Here is a 27,651-nt window from a genome sequence, read left to right as displayed (position 1 = left end):
ATTTTTTGAATTTCGCGCTTTGCCTTTTCAGTGGAATGTGGGAGGTGTTCCGCTAGCGGAACCCCGGTGCTAGACAGGTTAAAAAAGTCAGTCTCACCCTTCATTTTATTGTTCGGGATGGCGTATCCGTCCACTAATGCTCCCTGACGGGTCCAAGGTGAGTCCCTTCTGCTCCACTCAGGCGGAGTGTGGGTCCCTGAGCCACGTCTAATGCAGCCCCTGTGTGCAGTTAACCTCGGTGTTACCGGCAACGATCAGCAAATGGAGTTTGCCATCCTCGTCACCAACAATTGTCGTGGAAATTCTAACCAAAAAGAAGAGACTGTAGATTCTTCAAACAACAATTTTATTCTAAGAAATGCAATTCTGGAGCAGTTAGCAATCACTCAATGGTGCAGAGTTAAAGAGCCCAACGAACAAGAGTTACGTCTCAGCTTTTATAGCAATGTACAAACTCTTTGTTCTACGTGACATTTAGCAGATGTGTGAGAACCTGGTGGGAACATAGTGTGCAAAAAAGTGATAACACCAGTTTTGTTACTCCTTTCTTCTGATATCTAGGCACTGCTGCTCAAGCTAGCTTCTGTTCTCTTCACATCAGGGACACAGCTGTGTCCTTGACGCGTCTTTCTTTTCCCCAACGCAGTTAAGCCAAAACCACGGCCCGTTATTCAGAGGGGCGTTCTACAAAACTTTGAGCGTTCTCCAAGTCTCCAAGTCCGGAAGTGAATATCACGGAGTGCGAAATTTCAGTCACTGATTAATAACATTTTCCCTTGTATTTCAAGATTGAAAAATATAATAACATAATGTCGTGGACTGAGCTAGCCATTAACGTCCCTTAACACTCAAAGACAGATTCAATGGCTGTAGAATAGCGTATTCGACTGAATGATTATAATAAATATTTGAGAAATTCTGAATAATAAGCATATGCTTTTACCTGATAATAGACTACTTGTCACGCCCTGAACTTAGAGAGCTGTTTTATTTCTCTATTTGGTTAGGTCAGGGTGTGATGTGGGGTGGGCATTCTATGTTTTGTTTTCTATGTTTCTTTATTTCTATGTTTTGGCCGGGTATGGTTCTCAATCAGGGACAGCTGTCTATCGTTGTCTCTGATTGGGGATCATACTTAGGTAGCCCTTTTTCCCTCCTTTCAGTGTGGGTAGTTGACTTTGTTAGAGGCATTATAGCCTATGTTAAGCTTCACGGTCGTTTCTTTGTTTTGTTGGTGACATTTTCAATAAATAAAAGGAATATGTACGCTCACCACGCTGCACTTTGGTCCACTTCTTACGACGCCCGTGACACTACTAATGATAATATGACAACTTCAAATACCGAGCTAGTGACATTAAGTAGCCTAGGTTAACTTAGCTGACCTTCAATTGAGGGAATTCAACAGAGTTCTCTGTGACATTTTTACATCTCATTCAAACTCTAAAATTAAATACATGGGCAAATGTTACCAAATATGATAATAACAGGCCTGCATTACGGTAGGCAGCTAATTGTTAAATGACACTTTCCATCCTTACCTTGGAAGGTCACTGGATCTGCGCTGATCGACAGTGAGTGTGACAACGCTAGCTAGCCAATGGGAGCCTAGTAGAACGCCCCTCTGAATAATGATGTGTGGTTTTGGCTTAACTGCGTTGGGGGAAAAGTAAGACGCGTCCTTGACAGATACCAAAAGAACAGGATGTACAAAGAGGCTTTTCCTTTTTTCACAAATGTGTTGCTGACACAGTCACGTAGCTACTTCCTGTTCTCTCAGTAACAGCATGGCAGAGATGAAACCACAACTCTGAGAAAAACTAACCTTACTAACTTCACCAGAAGGGTAAGAAACTTACTTCAATAAACAGTTCAGTTTAATAATAGGTTCAGATGATATGATAAAAGAGGACATCAAATGCACTCAATGATTAAATCACCAGAGGAATAGGAGGCCTAAAGGGGAGGAAAATGTAGAGAAGAAGAGAGGAATATGGATGAGTGAGAAAGGAGGTAAAAGAGGAGAGAAAGAAGAGGCGTAATTTAAAATTCATCCTATTCACTAACCCCCAAACCTGTTTTGTTTGTTGACAAATGTATTATTTCCTTATTTATAGCCATTTTTGTCAGAATATCTTGCTTTGTCCTTCTTCAAGTTTGTTGCATTGTTACTCACACATAAAATAGCAAAAAAATAAAATATATATAAACTTTTTTTTACACAGATCTGTGCTCTTTTGCACCACAAAAATGGTGCCCATAGTCACTTTCTGTTTCTGCAGTAAAATCAAAAGTCAAAGTCATGTCATTGCATGAAGTCACTTCACAGCAACATTGTGAACGTTATGAACAGTTTTGCACCTGGAAAATGTCACCCATAATTGCTAGGATTCAGTCTTTGGTTGTACTAGGTGAAGAGTTACATTCATCTGTCAGGAGCCATTGGGAAGTCCCTCCCCTCTGACCTTCTCCTCCAATGGGTTTTGAGAAGGAGACGAGGAGAGGACACAAGGGCGTTACCAATTGAGATTCTCCCATGTAGTCAGGTTGTGTCACGAGACACAAAGTCTGATATGGAGGGAGATCGCCCTCCAGTGGTAGAATGACTGTGGCTCTCCTCTCTAGACAGCATCCTCCCATCTGGATGTGTAGTGATATGTATGTGATTGGGTAGTAGGATTCCGGCACAGTATATCTGCCGTAGTGCGTCTGTGAATGTGTTTCTGTCATCTGACCTGTAGAGGGCGCTCTATCTCTGATTTCATTATGAACAGGTGTGAAAGTAGATGGAATTTCTTCCCTGTACAGGACTTTCTCTATGACTTTGTTGGTTTCAGCAGAGATGCCCATGAATTCCAGTTCAACAAACTTGAATAATGTTCTGCCTTAACTGTCCATTACTGTACGTTACTGTACATATGCACCACAGGTGTCAATAAAAGGCAGGGCCGGCGTTACGGGCTTGCCTTAGGGGGCCTGGTCCACCCTACCGTTCCTCCTTGCCCGTCCAAAATGTGTATTTTAATTTGACCAAGAAGCGGGTCAACAGAAAATCTATCTTAGATAAAGCGTCCAAGCGAGCGAAACAACGCTCCTCTGTCACAGAGTGTGTAGACCATTTTTCTGAAAAGACGTACTCTTTTTAGTTTTGGCCAGACAGCATCAGATACAGAGGCTACACATACTGTAGTAAGACAGAGAGAGAGTTTTGGCCAGACAGCATCAGATACAGAGGCTACACATACTGTAGTAAGACAGAGAGAGAGTTTTGGCCAGACAGCATCAGATACAGAGGCTACACATACTGTAGTAAGACAGAGAGAGAGTTTTGGCCAGGTAGCATCAGATACAGAGGCTACACATACTGTAGTAAGACAGAGAGAAAGTTTTGGCCAGACATCATCAGATACACAGGCTACACATACTGTAGTAAGACAGAGAGAGAGTTTTGGCCAGACAGCATCAGATACAGAGGCTACACATACTGTAGTAAGACAGAGAGAGAGTTTTGGCCACTGTTCAGGTGATGAATTTTTTGGGGGGGGACCAGTGGCGGCCACTTGTCATTGGTCAATTAAAAAAGAACACAGTAAATGTACCGTTCTAGTTCTCAAATGTCCATTCAGTCAGAACTTCTCCCTCCCAATGAGTCTCTCCTGCCAGACAGCTGACTTCTACACGTCAGACTACATCTGCTCTATTAGGTACAGATGGCTGACTTCCACACGTCAGGCTGCATCTGCTCTATTAGGTACAGATGGCTGACTTCCACACGTCAGGCTGCATCTGCTCTATTAGGTACAGATGGCTGACTTCCACACGTCAGACTACATCTGCTCTATTAGATACAGATGGCTGACTTCCACACGTCAGACTACATCTGCTCTATTAGGTACAGATGGCTGACTTCCACACGTCAGACTACATCTACTCTATTAGATACAGATGGTTGACTTCCACACGTCAGACTACATCTGCTCTATTAGATACAGATGGCTGACTTCCACACGTCAGACTACATCTGCTCTATTAGGTACAGATGGCTGACTTCCACACGTCAGACTACATCTCTCTATTAGGTACAGATGGCTGACTTCCACACGTCAGACTACATCTGTTCTAATAGGTACAGATGGATGACTTCCACACGTCAGACTACATCTGCTCTATTAGGTACAGATGGCTGACTTCCACACGTCAGACTACATCTGCTCTAATAGGTACAGATGGATGACTTCCACACGTCAGACTACATCTGCTCTATTAGGTACAGACGGCTGACTTCCACACGTCAGACTACATCTGCTCTATTAGGTACAGATGGCTGACTTCCACACGTCAGACTACATCTGCTCTATTAGGTACAGACAGCTGACTTCCACACGTCAGACTACAACAGCTCTAATAGGTACAGATGGCTGACTTCCATACGTCAGACTACATCTGCTCTATTAGGTACAGATGGCTGACTTCCACACGTCAGACTACATCTGCTCTATTAGGTACAGACGGCTGACTTACACACGTCAGACTACATCTGCTCTATTAGGTACAGATGGATGACTTCCACACGTCAGACTACATCTGCTCTATTAGGTACAGATGGATGACTTCCACACGTCAGACTACATCTGCTCTATTAGGTACAGATGTCTGACTTCCACACGTCAGACCTCATCTGCTCTATTAGGTACAGATGGCTGACTTCCACACTTCAGACTACATCTGCTCTATTAGGTACAGATGGCTGACTTCCACACGTCAGGCTGCATCTGCTCTATTAGGTACAGATGGCTGACTTGCACACATCAGACTACATCTGCTCTATTAGGTACAGATGGCTGACTTCCACACGTCAGACTACATCTGCTCTATTAGGTACAGATGGCTGACTTCCACACGTCTGACTACATCTGCTCTAATAGGTACAGACGGCTGACTTCCACACGTCAGACTACATCTGCTCTATTAGGTACAGATGGCTGACTTCCACACGTCTGACTACATCTGCTCTAATAGGTACAGATGGCTGACTTCCACACGTCAGACTACATCTGCTCTATTAGATACAGACGGCTGACTTAGACACGTCAGACCTCATCTGCTCTATTAGGTACAGATGGCTGACTTCCACACGTCAGACTACATCTGCTCTATTAGATACAGACAGCTGACTTCCACACGTCAGACTACATCTGCTCTATTAGGTACAGATGGCTGACTTCCACACGTCAGACTACATCTGCTCTATTAGGTACAGATGGCTGACTTCCACACATCAGACTACATCTGCTCTATTAGATACAGACGGCTGACTTCCACACGTCAGACTACATCTGCTCTATTAGGTACAGATGGCTGACTTCCACACGTCTGACTACATCTGCTCTAATAGGTACAGATGGCTGACTTCCACACGTCAGACTACATCTGCTCTATTAGATACAGACGGCTGACTTAGACACGTCAGACCTCATCTGCTCTATTAGGTACAGATGGCTGACTTCCCCACTTCAGACTACATCTGCTCTATTAGGTACAGATGAATGACTTCCACACGTCAGACTACATCTGCTCTATTAGGTACAGATGGATGACTTCCACACATCAGACTACATCTGCTCTATTAGGTACAGATGGCTGACTTCCACACGTCATGCTGCATCTGCTCTATTAGGTACAGATGTCTGACTTCCACACGTCAGACCTCATCTGCTCTATTAGGTACAGATGGCTGACTTCCACACTTCAGACTACATCTGCTCTATTAGGTACAGATGGCTGACTTCCACACGTCAGGCTGCATCTGCTCTATTAGGTACAGATGGCTGACTTCCACACGTCAGGCTGCATCTGCTCTATTAGGTACAGATGGCTGACTTCCACACGTCAGACTACATCTGCTCTATTAGGTACAGATGGCTGACTTCCACACATCAGACTACATCTGCTCTATTAGATACAGACGGCTGACTTCCACACGTCAGACTACATCTGCTCTATTAGGTACAGATGGCTGACTTCCACACGTCTGACTACATCTGCTCTAATAGGTACAGATGGCTGACTTCCACACGTCAGACTACATCTGCTCTATTAGATACAGACGGCTGACTTAGACACGTCAGACCTCATCTGCTCTATTAGGTACAGATGGCTGACTTCCCCACTTCAGACTACATCTGCTCTATTAGGTACAGATGAATGACTTCCACACGTCAGACTACATCTGCTCTATTAGGTACAGATGGATGACTTCCACACGTCAGACTACATCTGCTCTATTAGGTACAGATGGCTGACTTCCACACGTCATGCTGCATCTGCTCTATTAGGTACAGATGTCTGACTTCCACACGTCAGACCTCATCTGCTCTATTAGGTACAGATGGCTGACTTCCCCACTTCAGACTATATCTGCTCTATTAGGTACAGATGGCTGACTTCCACACGTCAGGCTGCATCTGCTCTATTAGGTACAGATGGCTGACTTCCACACGTCTTGCTGCATCTGCTCTATTAGGTACAGATGGCTGACTTCCACACGTCAGACTACATCTGCTCTATTAGATACAGATGGCTGACTTCCACACGTCAGACTACATCTGCTCTATTAGGTACAGACGGCTGACTTCCACACATCAGACTACATCTGCTCTATTAGATACAGACGGCTGACTTCCACACGTCAGACTACATCTGCTCTATTAGGTACAGATGGCTGACTTCCACACGTCAGACTACATCTGCTCTAATAGGTACAGATGGCTGACTTCCACACGTCAGACTACATCTGCTCTATTAGATACAGACGGCTGACTTAGACACGTCAGACTACATCTGCTCTATTAGGTACAGATGGATGACTTCCACACGTCAGACTACATCTGCTCTATTAGATACAGACAGCTGACTTCCACACGTCAGACTACATCTGCTCTATTAGGTACAGATGGCTGACTTCCACACGTCAGACTACATCTGCTCTATTAGGTACAGATGGCTGACTTCCACACATCAGACTACATCTGCTCTATTAGATACAGACGGCTGACTTCCACACGTCAGACTACATCTGCTCTATTAGGTACAGATGGCTGACTTCCACACGTCTGACTACATCTGCTCTAATAGGTACAGATGGCTGACTTCCACACGTCAGACTACATCTGCTCTATTAGATACAGACGGCTGACTTAGACACGTCAGACCTCATCTGCTCTATTAGGTACAGATGGCTGACTTCCCCACTTCAGACTACATCTGCTCTATTAGGTACAGATGGATGACTTCCACACGTCAGACTACATCTGCTCTATTAGGTACAGATGGATGACTTCCACACGTCAGACTACATCTGCTCTATTAGGTACAGATGGCTGACTTCCACACGTCATGCTGCATCTGCTCTATTAGGTACAGATGGCTGACTTCCACACGTCAGACCTCATCTGCTCTATTAGGTACAGATGGCTGACTTCCCCACTTCAGACTACATCTGCTCTATTAGGTACAGATGGCTGACTTCCACACGTCAGGCTGCATCTGCTCTATTAGGTACAGATGGCTGACTTCCACACGTCAGGCTGCATCTGCTCTATTAGGTACAGATGGCTGATTTCCACACGTCAGACTACATCTGCTCTATTAGATACAGATGGCTGACTTCCACACGTCAGACTACATCTGCTCTATTAGGTACAGACGGCTGACTTCCACACGTCAGACTACATCTACTCTATTAGATACAGATGGCTGACTTCCACACGTCAGACTACATCTGCTCTATTAGATACAGATGGCTGACTTCAACACGTCAGACTACATCTGCTCTGTTAGGTACAGACGGCTGACTTCCACACGTCAGACTACATCTGCTCTATTAGGTACAGATGGCTGACTTCCACACGTCAGACTACATCTGCTCTATTAGGTACAGACGGCTGACTTCCACACGTCAGACTACAACTGCTTTAATAGGTACAGATGGCTGACTTCCATACGTCAGACTACACCTGCTCTATTAGGTACAGACGGCTGACTTACACACGTCAGACTACATCTGCTCTATTAGGTACAGATGGATGACTTCCACACGTCAGACTACATCTGCTCTATTAGGTACAGATGGCTGACTTCCACACGTCATGCTGCATCTGCTCTATTAGGTACAGATGTCTGACTTCCACACGTCAGACCTCATCTGCTCTATTAGGTACAGATGGCTGACTTCCCCACTTCAGACTACATCTGCTCTATTAGGTACAGATGGCTGACTTCCACACGTCAGGCTGCATCTGCTCTATTAGGTACAGATGGCTGACTTCCACACGTCAGGCTGCATCTGCTCTATTAGGTACAGATGGCTGACTTCCACACGTCAGACTACATCTGCTCTATTAGATACAGATGGCTGACTTCCACACGTCAGACTACATCTGCTCTATTAGGTACAGACGGCTGACTTCCACACGTCAGACTACATCTACTCTATTAGATACAGATGGCTGACTTCCACACGTCAGACTACATCTGCTCTATTAGATACAGATGGCTGACTTCAACACGTCAGACTACATCTGCTCTATTAGGTACAGACGGCTGACTTCCACACGTCAGACTACATCTGCTCTATTAGGTACAGATGGCTGACTTCCACACGTCAGACTACATCTGCTCTATTAGGTACAGATGGCTGACTTCCACACGTCATGCTGCATCTGCTCTATTAGGTACAGATGGCTGACTTCCACACGTCAGACCTCATCTGCTCTATTAGGTACAGATGGCTGACTTCCCCACTTCAGACTACATCTGCTCTATTAGGTACAGATGGCTGACTTCCACACGTCAGGCTGCATCTGCTCTATTAGGTACAGATGGCTGACTTCCACACGTCAGGCTGCATCTGCTCTATTAGGTACAGATGGCTGATTTCCACACGTCAGACTACATCTGCTCTATTAGATACAGATGGCTGACTTCCACACGTCAGACTACATCTGCTCTATTAGGTACAGACGGCTGACTTCCACACGTCAGACTACATCTACTCTATTAGATACAGATGGCTGACTTCCACACGTCAGACTACATCTGCTCTATTAGATACAGATGGCTGACTTCAACACGTCAGACTACATCTGCTCTGTTAGGTACAGACGGCTGACTTCCACACGTCAGACTACATCTGCTCTATTAGGTACAGATGGCTGACTTCCACACGTCAGACTACATCTGCTCTATTAGGTACAGACGGCTGACTTCCACACGTCAGACTACAACTGCTTTAATAGGTACAGATGGCTGACTTCCATACGTCAGACTACACCTGCTCTATTAGGTACAGACGGCTGACTTACACACGTCAGACTACATCTGCTCTATTAGGTACAGATGGATGACTTCCACACGTCAGACTACATCTGCTCTATTAGGTACAGATGGCTGACTTCCACACGTCATGCTGCATCTGCTCTATTAGGTACAGATGTCTGACTTCCACACGTCAGACCTCATCTGCTCTATTAGGTACAGATGGCTGACTTCCCCACTTCAGACTACATCTGCTCTATTAGGTACAGATGGCTGACTTCCACACGTCAGGCTGCATCTGCTCTATTAGGTACAGATGGCTGACTTCCACACGTCAGGCTGCATCTGCTCTATTAGGTACAGATGGCTGACTTCCACACGTCAGACTACATCTGCTCTATTAGATACAGATGGCTGACTTCCACACGTCAGACTACATCTGCTCTATTAGGTACAGACGGCTGACTTCCACACGTCAGACTACATCTACTCTATTAGATACAGATGGCTGACTTCCACACGTCAGACTACATCTGCTCTATTAGATACAGATGGCTGACTTCAACACGTCAGACTACATCTGCTCTATTAGGTACAGACGGCTGACTTCCACACGTCAGACTACATCTGCTCTATTAGGTACAGATGGCTGACTTCCACACGTCAGACTACATCTGCTCTATTAGGTACAGATGGCTGACTTCCACACGTCATGCTGCATCTGCTCTATTAGGTACAGATGGCTGACTTCCACACGTCAGACCTCATCTGCTCTATTAGGTACAGATGGCTGACTTCCCCACTTCAGACTACATCTGCTCTATTAGGTACAGATGGCTGACTTCCACACGTCAGGCTGCATCTGCTCTATTAGGTACAGATGGCTGACTTCCACACGTCAGGCTGCATCTGCTCTATTAGGTACAGATGGCTGATTTCCACACGTCAGACTACATCTGCTCTATTAGATACAGATGGCTGACTTCCACACGTCAGACTACATCTGCTCTATTAGGTACAGACGGCTGACTTCCACACGTCAGACTACATCTACTCTATTAGATACAGATGGCTGACTTCCACACGTCAGACTACATCTGCTCTATTAGATACAGATGGCTGACTTCAACACGTCAGACTACATCTGCTCTGTTAGGTACAGACGGCTGACTTCCACACGTCAGACTACATCTGCTCTATTAGGTACAGATGGCTGACTTCCACACGTCAGACTACATCTGCTCTATTAGGTACAGACGGCTGACTTCCACACGTCAGACTACAACTGCTTTAATAGGTACAGATGGCTGACTTCCATACGTCAGACTACACCTGCTCTATTAGGTACAGACGGCTGACTTACACACGTCAGACTACATCTGCTCTATTAGGTACAGATGGATGACTTCCACACGTCAGACTACATCTGCTCTATTAGGTACAGATGGCTGACTTCCACACGTCATGCTGCATCTGCTCTATTAGGTACAGATGTCTGACTTCCACACGTCAGACCTCATCTGCTCTATTAGGTACAGATGGCTGACTTCCCCACTTCAGACTACATCTGCTCTATTAGGTACAGATGGCTGACTTCCACACGTCAGGCTGCATCTGCTCTATTAGGTACAGATGGCTGACTTCCACACGTCAGGCTGCATCTGCTCTATTAGGTACAGATGGCTGACTTCCACACGTCAGACTACATCTGCTCTATTAGATACAGATGGCTGACTTCCACACGTCAGACTACATCTGCTCTATTAGGTACAGACGGCTGACTTCCACACGTCAGACTACATCTACTCTATTAGATACAGATGGCTGACTTCCACACGTCAGACTACATCTGCTCTATTAGATACAGATGGCTGACTTCAACACGTCAGACTACATCTGCTCTATTAGGTACAGACGGCTGACTTCCACACGTCAGACTACATCTGCTCTATTAGGTACAGATGGCTGACTTCCACACGTCAGACTACATCTGCTCTATTAGGTACAGACGGCTGACTTCCACACGTCTGACTACAACTGCTCTAATAGGTACAGATGGCTGACTTCCATACGTCAGACTACATCTGCTCTATTAGGTACAAACGGCTGACTTACACACGTCAGACTACATCTGCTCTATTAGGTACAGATGCATGACTTCCACACGTCAGACTACATCTGCTCTATTAGGTACAGACGGCTGACTTCCACACGTCAGACTACATCTACTCTATTAGATACAGATGGCTGACTTCCACACGTCAGACTACATCTGCTCTATTAGATACAGATGACTGACTTCAACACGTCAGACTACATCTGCTCTATTAGGTACAGACGGCTGACTTCCACACGTCAGACTACATCTGCTCTATTAGGTACAGATGGCTGACTTCCACACGTCAGACTACATCTGCTCTATTAGGTACAGACGGCTGACTTCCACACGTCAGACTACAACTGCTTTAATAGGTACAGATGGCTGACTTCCATACGTCAGACTACACCTGCTCTATTAGGTACAGACGGCTGACTTACACACGTCAGACTACATCTGCTCTATTAGGTACAGATGGATGACTTCCACACGTCAGACTACATCTGCTCTATTAGGTACAGATGGCTGACTTCCACACGTCATGCTGCATCTGCTCTATTAGGTACAGATGTCTGACTTCCACACGTCAGACCTCATCTGCTCTATTAGGTACAGATGGCTGACTTCCCCACTTCAGACTACATCTGCTCTATTAGGTACAGATGGCTGACTTCCACACGTCAGGCTGCATCTGCTCTATTAGGTACAGATGGCTGACTTCCACACGTCAGGCTGCATCTGCTCTATTAGGTACAGATGGCTGACTTCCACACGTCAGACTACATCTGCTCTATTAGATACAGATGGCTGACTTCCACACGTCAGACTACATCTGCTCTATTAGGTACAGACGGCTGACTTCCACACGTCAGACTACATCTACTCTATTAGATACAGATGGCTGACTTCCACACGTCAGACTACATCTGCTCTATTAGATACAGATGGCTGACTTCAACACGTCAGACTACATCTGCTCTATTAGGTACAGACGGCTGACTTCCACACGTCAGACTACATCTGCTCTATTAGGTACAGATGGCTGACTTCCACACGTCAGACTACATCTGCTCTATTAGGTACAGACGGCTGACTTCCACACGTCTGACTACAACTGCTCTAATAGGTACAGATGGCTGACTTCCATACGTCAGACTACATCTGCTCTATTAGGTACAAACGGCTGACTTACACACGTCAGACTACATCTGCTCTATTAGGTACAGATGCATGACTTCCACACGTCAGACTACATCTGCTCTATTAGGTACAGATGGCTGACTTCCACACATCAGACTACATCTGCTCTATTAGGTACAGATGGCTGACTTCCACACGTCAGACTACATCTGCTCTATTAGGTACAGACGGCTGACTTCCACACGTCAGACTACATCTGCTCTATTAGGTACAGATGGCTGACTTCCACACGTCAGACTACATCTGCTCTATTAGGTACAGACGGCTGACTTCCACACGTCAGACTACAACTGCTCTATTAGGTACAGACGGCTGACTTACACACGTCAGACTACATCTGCTCTATTAGGTACAGATGGATGACTTCCACACGTCAGACTACATCTGCTCTATTAGGTACAGACGGCTGACTTCCACACGTCTGACTACAACTGCTCTAATAGGTACAGATGGCTGACTTCCATACGTCAGACTACATCTGCTCTATTAGGTACAAACGGCTGACTTACACACGTCAGACTACATCTGCTCTATTAGGTACAGATGCATGACTTCCACACGTCAGACTACATCTGCTCTATTAGGTACAGATGGCTGACTTCCACACATCAGACTACATCTGCTCTATTAGGTACAGATGGATGACTTCCACACGTCAGACTACATCTGCTCTATTAGGTACAGACGGCTGACTTCCACACGTCAGACTACATCTGCTCTATTAGGTACAGATGGCTGACTTCCACACGTCAGACTACATCTGCTCTATTAGGTACAGACGGCTGACTTCCACACGTCAGACTACAACTGCTCTATTAGGTACAGACGGCTGACTTACACACGTCAGACTACATCTGCTCTATTAGGTACAGATGGATGACTTCCACACGTCAGACTACATCTGCTCTATTAGGTACAGATGGATGACTTCCACACGTCAGACTATATCTGCTCTATTAGGTACAGATGGATGACTTCCACACGTCAGACTACATCTGCTCTATTAGATACAGACGGCTGACTTCCACACGTCAGACTACATCTGCTCTATTAGGTACAGATGGCTGACTTCCACACGTCAGACTACATCTGCTCTATTAGGTACAGAAAGCTGACTTCCACACATCAGACTACATCTGCTCTATTAGATACAGACGGCTGACTTCCACACGTCAGACTACATCTGCTCTATTAGGTACAGATGGCTGACTTCCACACGTCAGACTACATCTGCTCTAATAGGTACAGATGGCTGACTTCCACACGTCAGACTACATCTGCTCTATTAGATACAGACGGCTGACTTAGACACGTCAGACTACATCTGCTCTATTAGGTACAGATGGATGACTTCCACACGTCAGACTACATCTGCTCTATTAGGTACAGATGGCTGACTTCCACACGTCAGGCTGCATCTGCTCTATTAGGTACAGATGGCTGACTTCCACACGTCAGACTACATCTGCTCTATTAGATACAGATGGCTGACTTCCACACGTCAGACTACATCTGCTCTATTAGGTACAGACGGCTGACTTCCACACGTCAGACTACATCTACTCTATTAGATACAGATGGCTGACTTCCACACGTCAGACTACATCTGCTCTATTAGATACAGATGGCTGACTTCAACACGTCAGACTACATCTGCTCTATTAGGTACAGACGGCTGACTTCCACACGTCAGACTACATCTGCTCTATTAGGTACAGATGGCTGACTTCCACACGTCAGACTACATCTGCTCTATTAGGTACAGATGGCTGACTTCCACACATCAGACTACATCTGCTCTATTAGATACAGACGGCTGACTTCCACACGTCAGACTACATCTGCTCTATTAGGTACAGATGGCTGACTTCCACACGTCAGACTACATCTGCTCTATTAGATACAGACGGCTGACTTAGACACGTCAGACCTCATCTGCTCTATTAGGTACAGATGGCTGACTTCCCCACTTCAGACTACATCTGCTCTATTAGGTACAGATGGATGACTTCCACACGTCAGACTACATCTGCTCTATTAGGTACAGATGGATGACTTCCACACGTCAGACTACATCTGCTCTATTAGGTACAGATGGCTGACTTCCACACGTCATGCTGCATCTGCTCTATTAGGTACAGATGGCTGACTTCCACACGTCAGACCTCATCTGCTCTATTAGGTACAGATGGCTGACTTCCCCACTTCAGACTACATCTGCTCTATTAGGTACAGATGGCTGACTTCCACACGTCAGGCTGCATCTGCTCTATTAGGTACAGATGGCTGACTTCCACACGTCAGACTACATCTGCTCTATTAGGTACAGACGGCTGACTTCCACACGTCTGACTACAACTGCTCTAATAGGTACAGATGGCTGACTTCCATACGTCAGACTACATCTGCTCTATTAGGTACAAACGGCTGACTTACACACGTCAGACTACATCTGCTCTATTAGGTACAGATGCATGACTTCCACACGTCAGACTACATCTGCTCTATTAGGTACAGATGGCTGACTTCCACACATCAGACTACATCTGCTCTATTAGGTACAGATGGCTGACTTCCACACGTCAGACTACATCTGCTCTAATAGGTACAGATGGATGACTTCCACACGTCAGACTACATCTGCTCTATTAGGTACAGACGGCTGACTTCCACACGTCAGACTACATCTGCTCTATTAGGTACAGATGGCTGACTTCCACACGTCAGACTACATCTGCTCTATTAGGTACAGACGGCTGACTTCCACACGTCAGACTACAACTGCTCTATTAGGTACAGACGGCTGACTTACACACGTCAGACTACATCTGCTCTATTAGGTACAGATGGATGACTTCCACACGTCAGACTACATCTGCTCTATTAGGTACAGATGGCTGACTTCCACACGTCAGACTACATCTGCTCTATTAGGTACAGATGGCTGACTTCCACACGTCAGACTACATCTGCTCTATTAGGTACAGACGGCTGACTTCCACACGTCAGACTACAACTGCTCTATTAGGTACAGACGGCTGACTTACACACGTCAGACTACATCTGCTCTATTAGGTACAGATGGATGACTTCCACACGTCAGACTACATCTGCTCTATTAGGTACAGATGGATGACTTCCACACGTCAGACTATATCTGCTCTATTAGGTACAGATGGATGACTTCCACACGTCAGACTACATCTGCTCTATTAGATACAGACGGCTGACTTCCACACGTCAGACTACATCTGCTCTATTAGGTACAGATGGCTGACTTCCACACGTCAGACTACATCTGCTCTATTAGGTACAGAAAGCTGACTTCCACACATCAGACTACATCTGCTCTATTAGATACAGACGGCTGACTTCCACACGTCAGACTACATCTGCTCTATTAGGTACAGATGGCTGACTTCCACACGTCAGACTACATCTGCTCTAATAGGTACAGATGGCTGACTTCCACACGTCAGACTACATCTGCTCTATTAGATACAGACGGCTGACTTAGACACGTCAGACTACATCTGCTCTATTAGGTACAGATGGATGACTTCCACACGTCAGACTACATCTGCTCTATTAGATACAGACAGCTGACTTCCACACGTCAGACTACATCTGCTCTATTAGGTACAGATGGCTGACTTCCACACGTCAGACTACATCTGCTCTATTAGGTACAGATGGCTGACTTCCACACATCAGACTACATCTGCTCTATTAGATACAGACGGCTGACTTCCACACGTCAGACTACATCTGCTCTATTAGGTACAGATGGCTGACTTCCACACGTCAGACTACATCTGCTCTATTAGATACAGACGGCTGACTTAGACACGTCAGACCTCATCTGCTCTATTAGGTACAGATGGCTGACTTCCCCACTTCAGACTACATCTGCTCTATTAGGTACAGATGGATGACTTCCACACGTCAGACTACATCTGCTCTATTAGGTACAGATGGATGACTTCCACACGTCAGACTACATCTGCTCTATTAGGTACAGATGGCTGACTTCCACACGTCATGCTGCATCTGCTCTATTAGGTACAGATGGCTGACTTCCACACGTCAGACCTCATCTGCTCTATTAGGTACAGATGGCTGACTTCCCCACTTCAGACTACATCTGCTCTATTAGGTACAGATGGCTGACTTCCACACGTCAGGCTGCATCTGCTCTATTAGGTACAGATGGCTGACTTCCACACGTCAGGCTGCATCTGCTCTATTAGGTACAGATGGCTGACTTCCACACGTCAGACTACATCTGCTCTATTAGATACAGATGGCTGACTTCCACACGTCAGACTACATCTGCTCTATTAGGTACAGACGGCTGACTTCCACACGTCAGACTACATCTACTCTATTAGATACAGATGGCTGACTTCCACACGTCAGACTACATCTGCTCTATTAGATACAGATGGCTGACTTCAACACGTCAGACTACATCTGCTCTATTAGGTACAGACGGCTGACTTCCACACGTCAGACTACATCTGCTCTATTAGGTACAGATGGCTGACTTCCACACGTCAGACTACATCTGCTCTATTAGGTACAGACGGCTGACTTCCACACGTCAGACTACAACTGCTTTAATAGGTACAGATGGCTGACTTCCATACGTCAGACTACATCTGCTCTATTAGGTACAGACGGCTGACTTACACACGTCAGACTACATCTGCTCTATTAGGTACAGATGGATGACTTCCACACGTCAGACTACATCTGCTCTATTAGGTACAGATGGCTGACTTCCACACGTCAGACTACATCTGCTCTATTAGATACAGATGGCTGACTTCCACACGTCAGACTACATCTGCTCTATTAGGTACAGACGGCTGACTTCCACACGTCTGACTACAACTGCTCTAATAGGTACAGATGGCTGACTTCCATACGTCAGACTACATCTGCTCTATTAGGTACAAACGGCTGACTTACACACGTCAGACTACATCTGCTCTATTAGGTACAGATGCATGACTTCCACACGTCAGACTACATCTGCTCTATTAGGTACAGATGGCTGACTTCCACACATCAGACTACATCTGCTCTATTAGGTACAGATGGATGACTTCCACACGTCAGACTACATCTGCTCTATTAGGTACAGACGGCTGACTTCCACACGTCAGACTACATCTGCTCTATTAGGTACAGATGGCTGACTTCCACACGTCAGACTACATCTGCTCTATTAGGTACAGACGGCTGACTTCCACACGTCAGACTACAACTGCTCTATTAGGTACAGACGGCTGACTTACACACGTCAGACTACATCTGCTCTATTAGGTACAGATGGATGACTTCCACACGTCAGACTACATCTGCTCTATTAGGTACAGATGGATGACTTCCACACGTCAGACTATATCTGCTCTATTAGGTACAGATGGATGACTTCCACACGTCAGACTACATCTGCTCTATTAGATACAGACGGCTGACTTCCACACGTCAGACTACATCTGCTCTATTAGGTACAGATGGCTGACTTCCACACGTCAGACTACATCTGCTCTATTAGGTACAGAAAGCTGACTTCCACACATCAGACTACATCTGCTCTATTAGATACAGACGGCTGACTTCCACACGTCAGACTACATCTGCTCTATTAGGTACAGATGGCTGACTTCCACACGTCAGACTACATCTGCTCTAATAGGTACAGATGGCTGACTTCCACACGTCAGACTACATCTGCTCTATTAGATACAGACGGCTGACTTAGACACGTCAGACTACATCTGCTCTATTAGGTACAGATGGATGACTTCCACACGTCAGACTACATCTGCTCTATTAGGTACAGATGGCTGACTTCCACACGTCAGGCTGCATCTGCTCTATTAGGTACAGATGGCTGACTTCCACACGTCAGACTACATCTGCTCTATTAGATACAGATGGCTGACTTCCACACGTCAGACTACATCTGCTCTATTAGGTACAGACGGCTGACTTCCACACGTCAGACTACATCTACTCTATTAGATACAGATGGCTGACTTCCACACGTCAGACTACATCTGCTCTATTAGATACAGATGGCTGACTTCAACACGTCAGACTACATCTGCTCTATTAGGTACAGACGGCTGACTTCCACACGTCAGACTACATCTGCTCTATTAGGTACAGATGGCTGACTTCCACACGTCAGACTACATCTGCTCTATTAGGTACAGATGGCTGACTTCCACACATCAGACTACATCTGCTCTATTAGATACAGACGGCTGACTTCCACACGTCAGACTACATCTGCTCTATTAGGTACAGATGGCTGACTTCCACACGTCAGACTACATCTGCTCTATTAGATACAGACGGCTGACTTAGACACGTCAGACCTCATCTGCTCTATTAGGTACAGATGGCTGACTTCCCCACTTCAGACTACATCTGCTCTATTAGGTACAGATGGATGACTTCCACACGTCAGACTACATCTGCTCTATTAGGTACAGATGGATGACTTCCACACGTCAGACTACATCTGCTCTATTAGGTACAGATGGCTGACTTCCACACGTCATGCTGCATCTGCTCTATTAGGTACAGATGGCTGACTTCCACACGTCAGACCTCATCTGCTCTATTAGGTACAGATGGCTGACTTCCCCACTTCAGACTACATCTGCTCTATTAGGTACAGATGGCTGACTTCCACACGTCAGGCTGCATCTGCTCTATTAGGTACAGATGGCTGACTTCCACACGTCAGACTACATCTGCTCTATTAGGTACAGACGGCTGACTTCCACACGTCTGACTACAACTGCTCTAATAGGTACAGATGGCTGACTTCCATACGTCAGACTACATCTGCTCTATTAGGTACAAACGGCTGACTTACACACGTCAGACTACATCTGCTCTATTAGGTACAGATGCATGACTTCCACACGTCAGACTACATCTGCTCTATTAGGTACAGATGGCTGACTTCCACACATCAGACTACATCTGCTCTATTAGGTACAGATGGCTGACTTCCACACGTCAGACTACATCTGCTCTAATAGGTACAGATGGATGACTTCCACACGTCAGACTACATCTGCTCTATTAGGTACAGACGGCTGACTTCCACACGTCAGACTACATCTGCTCTATTAGGTACAGATGGCTGACTTCCACACGTCAGACTACATCTGCTCTATTAGGTACAGACGGCTGACTTCCACACGTCAGACTACAACTGCTCTATTAGGTACAGACGGCTGACTTACACACGTCAGACTACATCTGCTCTATTAGGTACAGATGGATGACTTCCACACGTCAGACTACATCTGCTCTATTAGGTACAGATGGCTGACTTCCACACGTCAGACTACATCTGCTCTATTAGGTACAGATGGCTGACTTCCACACGTCAGACTACATCTGCTCTATTAGGTACAGACGGCTGACTTCCACACGTCAGACTACAACTGCTCTATTAGGTACAGACGGCTGACTTACACACGTCAGACTACATCTGCTCTATTAGGTACAGATGGATGACTTCCACACGTCAGACTACATCTGCTCTATTAGGTACAGATGGATGACTTCCACACGTCAGACTATATCTGCTCTATTAGGTACAGATGGATGACTTCCACACGTCAGACTACATCTGCTCTATTAGATACAGACGGCTGACTTCCACACGTCAGACTACATCTGCTCTATTAGGTACAGATGGCTGACTTCCACACGTCAGACTACATCTGCTCTATTAGGTACAGAAAGCTGACTTCCACACATCAGACTACATCTGCTCTATTAGATACAGACGGCTGACTTCCACACGTCAGACTACATCTGCTCTATTAGGTACAGATGGCTGACTTCCACACGTCAGACTACATCTGCTCTAATAGGTACAGATGGCTGACTTCCACACGTCAGACTACATCTGCTCTATTAGATACAGACGGCTGACTTAGACACGTCAGACTACATCTGCTCTATTAGGTACAGATGGATGACTTCCACACGTCAGACTACATCTGCTCTATTAGATACAGACAGCTGACTTCCACACGTCAGACTACATCTGCTCTATTAGGTACAGATGGCTGACTTCCACACGTCAGACTACATCTGCTCTATTAGGTACAGATGGCTGACTTCCACACATCAGACTACATCTGCTCTATTAGATACAGACGGCTGACTTCCACACGTCAGACTACATCTGCTCTATTAGGTACAGATGGCTGACTTCCACACGTCAGACTACATCTGCTCTATTAGATACAGACGGCTGACTTAGACACGTCAGACCTCATCTGCTCTATTAGGTACAGATGGCTGACTTCCCCACTTCAGACTACATCTGCTCTATTAGGTACAGATGGATGACTTCCACACGTCAGACTACATCTGCTCTATTAGGTACAGATGGATGACTTCCACACGTCAGACTACATCTGCTCTATTAGGTACAGATGGCTGACTTCCACACGTCATGCTGCATCTGCTCTATTAGGTACAGATGGCTGACTTCCACACGTCAGACCTCATCTGCTCTATTAGGTACAGATGGCTGACTTCCCCACTTCAGACTACATCTGCTCTATTAGGTACAGATGGCTGACTTCCACACGTCAGGCTGCATCTGCTCTATTAGGTACAGATGGCTGACTTCCACACGTCAGGCTGCATCTGCTCTATTAGGTACAGATGGCTGACTTCCACACGTCAGACTACATCTGCTCTATTAGATACAGATGGCTGACTTCCACACGTCAGACTACATCTGCTCTATTAGGTACAGACGGCTGACTTCCACACGTCAGACTACATCTACTCTATTAGATACAGATGGCTGACTTCCACACGTCAGACTACATCTGCTCTATTAGATACAGATGGCTGACTTCAACACGTCAGACTACATCTGCTCTATTAGGTACAGACGGCTGACTTCCACACGTCAGACTACATCTGCTCTATTAGGTACAGATGGCTGACTTCCACACGTCAGACTACATCTGCTCTATTAGGTACAGACGGCTGACTTCCACACGTCAGACTACAACTGCTTTAATAGGTACAGATGGCTGACTTCCATACGTCAGACTACATCTGCTCTATTAGGTACAGACGGCTGACTTACACACGTCAGACTACATCTGCTCTATTAGGTACAGATGGATGACTTCCACACGTCAGACTACATCTGCTCTATTAGGTACAGATGGCTGACTTCCACACGTCAGACTACATCTGCTCTATTAGATACAGATGGCTGACTTCCACACGTCAGACTACATCTGCTCTATTAGGTACAGATGGCTGACTTCCACACGTCAGACTACATCTACTCTATTAGATACAGATGGCTTACTTCCACACGTCAGACTACATCTGCTCTATTAGATACAGATGGCTGACTTCCACACGTCAGACTACATCTGCTCTATTAGGTACAGATGGCTGACTTCCACACGTCAGACTACATCTGCTCTAATAGGTACAGACGGCTGACTTCCACAAGTCAGACTACATCTGCTCTATTAGGTACAGATGGCTGACTTCCACACGTCAGACTACATCTGCTCTATTAGGTACAGACGGCTGACTTCCACACGTCAGACTACAACTGCTCTAATAGGTACAGATGGCTGACTTCCATACGTCAGACTACATCTGCTCTATTAGGTACAGATGGCTGACTTCCACACGTCAGACTACATCTGCTCTATTAGGTACAGACGGCTGACTTACACACGTCAGACTACATCTGCTCTAATAGGTACAGATGGCTGACTTCCACACGTCAGACTACATCTGCTCTATTAGATACAGACGGCTGACTTAGACACGTCAGACCTCATCTGCTCTATTAGGTACAGATGGCTGACTTCCCCACTTCAGGCTACATCTGCTCTATTAGGTACAGATGGCTGACTTCCACACGTCAGACTACATCTGCTCTATTAGATACAGATGGCTGACTTCCCCACTTCAGGCTACATCTGCTCTATTAGATACAGATGGCTGACTTCCACACGTCAGACTACATCTGCTCTATTAGGTACAGATGGCTGACTTCCACACGTCAGACTACATCTGCTCTATTAGGTACAGATGGCTGACTTCCACACGTCAGACTACATCTGCTCTATTAGGTACAGATGGCTGACTTCCACACGTCAGACTACATCTGCTCTATTAGGTAGAGACAGCTGACTTCCCCACTTCAGACTACATCTGCTCTATTAGGTACAGATGCCTGACTTCCACACGTCAGACTACATCTGCTCTATTAGGTACAGATGGCTGACTTCCACACGTCAGACTACATCTGCTCTATTAGATACAGATGGCTGACTTCCACACGTCAGACTACATCTGCTCTATTAGGTACAGATGGATGACTTCCACACGTCAGACTACATCTGCTCTATTAGATACAGATGGATGACTTCCACACGTCAGACTACATCTGCTCTATTAGGTACAGATGGCTGACTTCCACACGTCAGACTACATCTGCTCTATTAGGTACAGATGGCTGACTTCCACACGTCAGACTACATCTGCTCTATTAGGTACAGATGGCTGACTTCCACACGTCAGACTACATCTGCTCTATTAGGTACAGATGGCTGACTTCCACACGTCAGACTACATCTGCTCTAATAGGTACAGATGGTGCTAAAGCGAAAAGCTAATTGTAATTATCTTATCAATGGCCTCATGGTGACATCTCTAAGCAGTTTACTTCCTGTCCATCAGCTCAATTCAGAAGGACGACTGTGTCTTTGATGTGTCTGAGTGGTTTAATTCATCATCCACAGCATCATTATGAACCTGATGCTTAAAGAGATATTCAGTGTTTGATTTGTTATTGTTACCCATCTACCAATCACTGCCCTTCTTTATGAGTCGTTCAAAAAGCTCCCCGGTCTTTGTAGTTGGATCTGTGCATGAAATGCAATACTTGTTGTACAGATGTTGTAATACTTGTTGTACAACTTATGTTGTATGTATGGGGCACAAAGGAATGGGTAGTCATTCAAAAATCACGTCAATCCCAATTATTTCAAACAGAGTGAATCCATGTAACTTATTATGTAATTTGCCAAATTTAACTTCTGAACTAATTTAGGCTTGAACTAATTTGGGGTGAATAGTTATGCAATGACTATATTTTAGTTAAAAAATGCATCGAATTTTTGTTTCACTTTGACATTATGGAGTATTCCGTGTAGATCAATGACCAAAAAATTACAATTAAATCAAATCAAATCAAATGTTTTTATATAGCCCTTCTTACATCAGCTGATATTTCAAAGTGCTGTACAGAAACCCAGCCTAAAACCCCGAACAGCAAGCAATGCAGGTGTCGAGGCACGTTTCAATCCCACTTTTTAGCGCAACAAAAGAGTTCAAGGGTTTATGTACTTTCTATAGGCACTGTATCTTCTCTAAGAAACTGCCATTATTTTGAAAACTTGCCGTCATATTTCTGTCATGCTAATTTGTTGACAACTGACCCCCCCTTCCCTCCCTGTGACAAGGGTATTCAGCCAATCAGTAGCCATCACGTTTTTGGACCAACGTGAGAAGGTAATGTACTAAATCTAAAACATTGTAGCTAAACCATATAAACACAGCTCCTATTTCTGCAAACACAAAGATGTGTTTTGGACCTAATCATAGAACAGCAGAATCCTATTACATAAAAGGATCTCTGTGGGTCTAATAGTAAATATTTACACTTTTAAAGTGTATTAGCTTTTAAATGTAGCTTAAACACAACCAGACATTATGTTTTCATCGGATTACTTCAAAAGGCTCCTCCTCACGCACGTTCGTAATAATTCCAGTTTCCCGAATAGTCCACAGTGCCGTTTGATGAAAAGAAAGAGACATCTTGCATCTTGTTACAAAACACCAGAAGGTGTAGCAACATACAGCGATGATCAAATAGTCCTACACTTGTAGCCTGTATTGATGAGCCCATTGCTGCCAATGAGTTTCTCGGTCTCTACAACGCATTTCTGCCTTGGCAAAATTGCAGCATTCTCATCCAACCACAATGCATTTTGGAGCAAATACCACCTGTTTTCAAGAGCCATTAGCTAATTTTTCCATGCGGTAATGATAATTAATTGTGTAACAGACAGTTAAGTTGGCATTTTGTTTTAATTATTGATTGTATTTTACCTTTTACGCAAAGGTGTGGACTCAAGTCACATGACTTGGACTCGAGTCTGACTTGAGTCACACATTTTATGACTTGATTTGATAGAAAATAAAAAACTTGACTTGGAGCCTGAAAACTTGACTTGAGACCAATGACTTGAAATGATCTACCCAGGTTTTGTAATGTTTGTCACTCATTTTGTGGCACAGAGTCTATGGGATTACTCTCCACTCAACCAGAGACCGTATGGCAATTGCAAAAAAAATAAACGGATTGGCTAGTGAAAAGCACACTCGGCCCTCTGATTGGACCAGCAAACTGTCAATCAATACAGTTCTGGTGAGCTTGCACAGTGAGAAGGTTGTGGGGGGTGGCAAGTGTGAAACTGAAAGGGATTTATTTTCTTCATATTTTAATAGGCTACATATGGCCTACTGTTTTTATATTATATCTTTGCTTATTCGATCTGGCCACTAACATATACATATGGCATTGCACCAAATTCTTGTTAAATAACACCTAATCTGTGCTTCAGAACCAAACAGTTCTGAGTCAGTGTAAAGTACCGTTTAGCAATCTGCTACAGAGGCATCTTTGCCACAACAATAGGCTACCTGGTGATGTCACTGATCATCTTCATATCTCAGATAGGCCTAGTTTGGGAGGGTTATACTTGCATAGGCCTACCTCAATGGAGGGTACTGGCTCTGTCTAAAGATAGCTGTAACATCCTTCAATACTTAAAGGGATGAAGATGTAACAAATGAATTAAGATATGTGTGAGGAAGACAAAGGCTACAGACAAATCATGCTTTCCATCCGATCCTGTAACCCCCGCTGCATACAGGTAGACAGTATGATCCTGCTTGCTCTGGACTCCAGAGAAGTGACAACGTGATGTGATATCCCTAGTTGACTTGACTTGAAAAAACTTGTGACTCGACTTGACTTGCTCTTAGAATGCACGACTTGGACTTGACTCGAGACTCGACCCATTCTACTTGGGACTGGACCTGAGACTCGACCCATTCTACTTGGGACTTGACCTGAGACTTGGACCATGTGACTTGAGACTTGCTTGTGACTCGAATAATAGTGACTTGGTCCCACTTCTGCAGGTATGGCATATCTCCACTATTTATTTTGCCAGGCCGTTGTAAGGGCCCATACAGTCTTCCTTTCACCCCTGAGTATGAGATACAAGAAAAGAGATGTGGTTGGTTAATAGACCTGAGTATGGGATACAAGAACAGAGATGTGATTGATAAAACACTCCTGAACACTGCAGGTTGGGTCTTAATTAACCCCAACCCCTGTAAAAAAAAAAAACGGTATAAATATTTTTCTGAATATCTTGCTTTCTGCTTCTTCAATCAAGTTCAATCAATCAAATGTATTTATGAAGTGCTTTTTATATCAGCCGATGTCACAAAGTGCTATACAGAAACCCAGCCTAAAACCCCAAACAGCAAGCAATGCAGATGTAGAAGCACGGTGGCTAGGAAAAACTCCCTAGAAGGCAGGAACCTAGGAAGAAACCTAGAAAGGAACCAGGCTCTGAGGGGTGGCCAGTCCTCTTCTGGCTGTGCCGGGTGGAGATTATAACAGAACATGGCCAAGATGTTCAAATGTTCATAGATGACCAGCAGGGTCAAATAATAATAATCACAGTGGTTGTAGAGGGAGCAACAGGCCAGCACCTCAGGAGTAAATGTCAGTTGGCTTTTTATAGACGAGCATTCAGAGTTAAAGGCAGCAGGTGCGGTAAAGAGAGAGAGTCGAAAACAGCAGGTCCAGGACAAGGTAGCACGTCCAGTGAACAGGTCAGGGTTCCATAGCCACATGCAGAACAGTTAAAACTGGAGCAGCAGCACGACCAGGTGGACTGGGAACAGCAAGGTGTCATCAGGTCAGGTAGTCCTGAGGCATGGTCCTAGGGCTCAGGTCCTCCTGGAGGGGAGGGAGAGGGAGAGAATTAGAGAAAGCATACTTAAATTCACACAGGACACTGGATAAGACAGGAGAAACACTCCCGATATAACAGACTGACCCCAGCCCCCCGACACATAAACTACTGCAGCATAAATACTGGAGGCTGAGACAGGAGGGGTCGGGAGACACTTACGATACCGCCGACACGGCCAAACAGGCAGGATATAACCCGACCCACTTTGCCTAAGCACAGCCCCCACACCACTAAAGGGATATCTTCAACCACCAACTTACTACCTTGAGACAAGGCTGAGTATAGCCCACGATGATCTCCCCCACGGCACGAACCTGAGGGGGGCGCCAACCCGAACAAGAAGATCATGTCAGTGAATCAACCCACTCAAATGACGCACCTAGGGACGGCATGAAAGAGCACCAGTAAGCCAGTGACTCAGCCCCCGTAATAGGGTTAGAGGCAGAGAATCACAGTAGGGAGAGACAGAGACAGTAAGGGCGGTTCGTCGCTCCAGTGCCTTTCCGTTCACCTTCACACCCCTGGGCCAGACTACATTCAATCATAGGACCTTCTAAAGAGATGAGTCTTGAAAGTTTCTGTCAGCTGAATGAGCGACACCGGTTGAGCATTCCTACACAACTTCCTTCCAGAAGCCATGAGAAAATTGTCCAGCTGCGGGGACTGTGCGAGGGGATTACACTACTATCTCTACTTACTGGTGGCACAGACGCTGTTTCATCCTTTCCTACACTTAAATTACCCTTGCAATGGCGTCTGAAGCTGGGCTTGCAGCACAGCTATCCTCGCCGTAAGGCGATCGTTCTCCTGTATATTATGAGTACAGCGACTGCAATTAGAAGGCATCATGTTAATGTTGCTTAGCTTCGGCTGGTG

The 27,651-nt window shown here is 45.3% G+C and overlaps 1 protein-coding gene across 2 annotated transcripts in view; it reads left to right on the top strand.

The window, feature by feature from the left end:
• The first annotated feature begins 1,224 nt into the window (after window positions 1–1,224).
• Window positions 1,225–27,651, top strand: part of LOC120018381 (NACHT, LRR and PYD domains-containing protein 3-like) — a 47,533-nt gene continuing 21,106 nt past the window's right edge. For both annotated transcript variants that reach the window (XM_038961569.1, XM_038961561.1), the window contains exon 1: window positions 1,225–1,846. The gene's annotated coding sequence lies outside the window, so the exon portion shown is untranslated. The remainder of the gene's footprint in view (window positions 1,847–27,651) is intronic.

This window comes from Salvelinus namaycush, chromosome 2 (genome assembly GCF_016432855.1).
Source record: "Salvelinus namaycush isolate Seneca chromosome 2, SaNama_1.0, whole genome shotgun sequence".
Taxonomy (NCBI): domain Eukaryota; kingdom Metazoa; phylum Chordata; class Actinopteri; order Salmoniformes; family Salmonidae; genus Salvelinus; species Salvelinus namaycush.
This window is presented reverse-complemented; position numbering and strand designations above follow the sequence as displayed.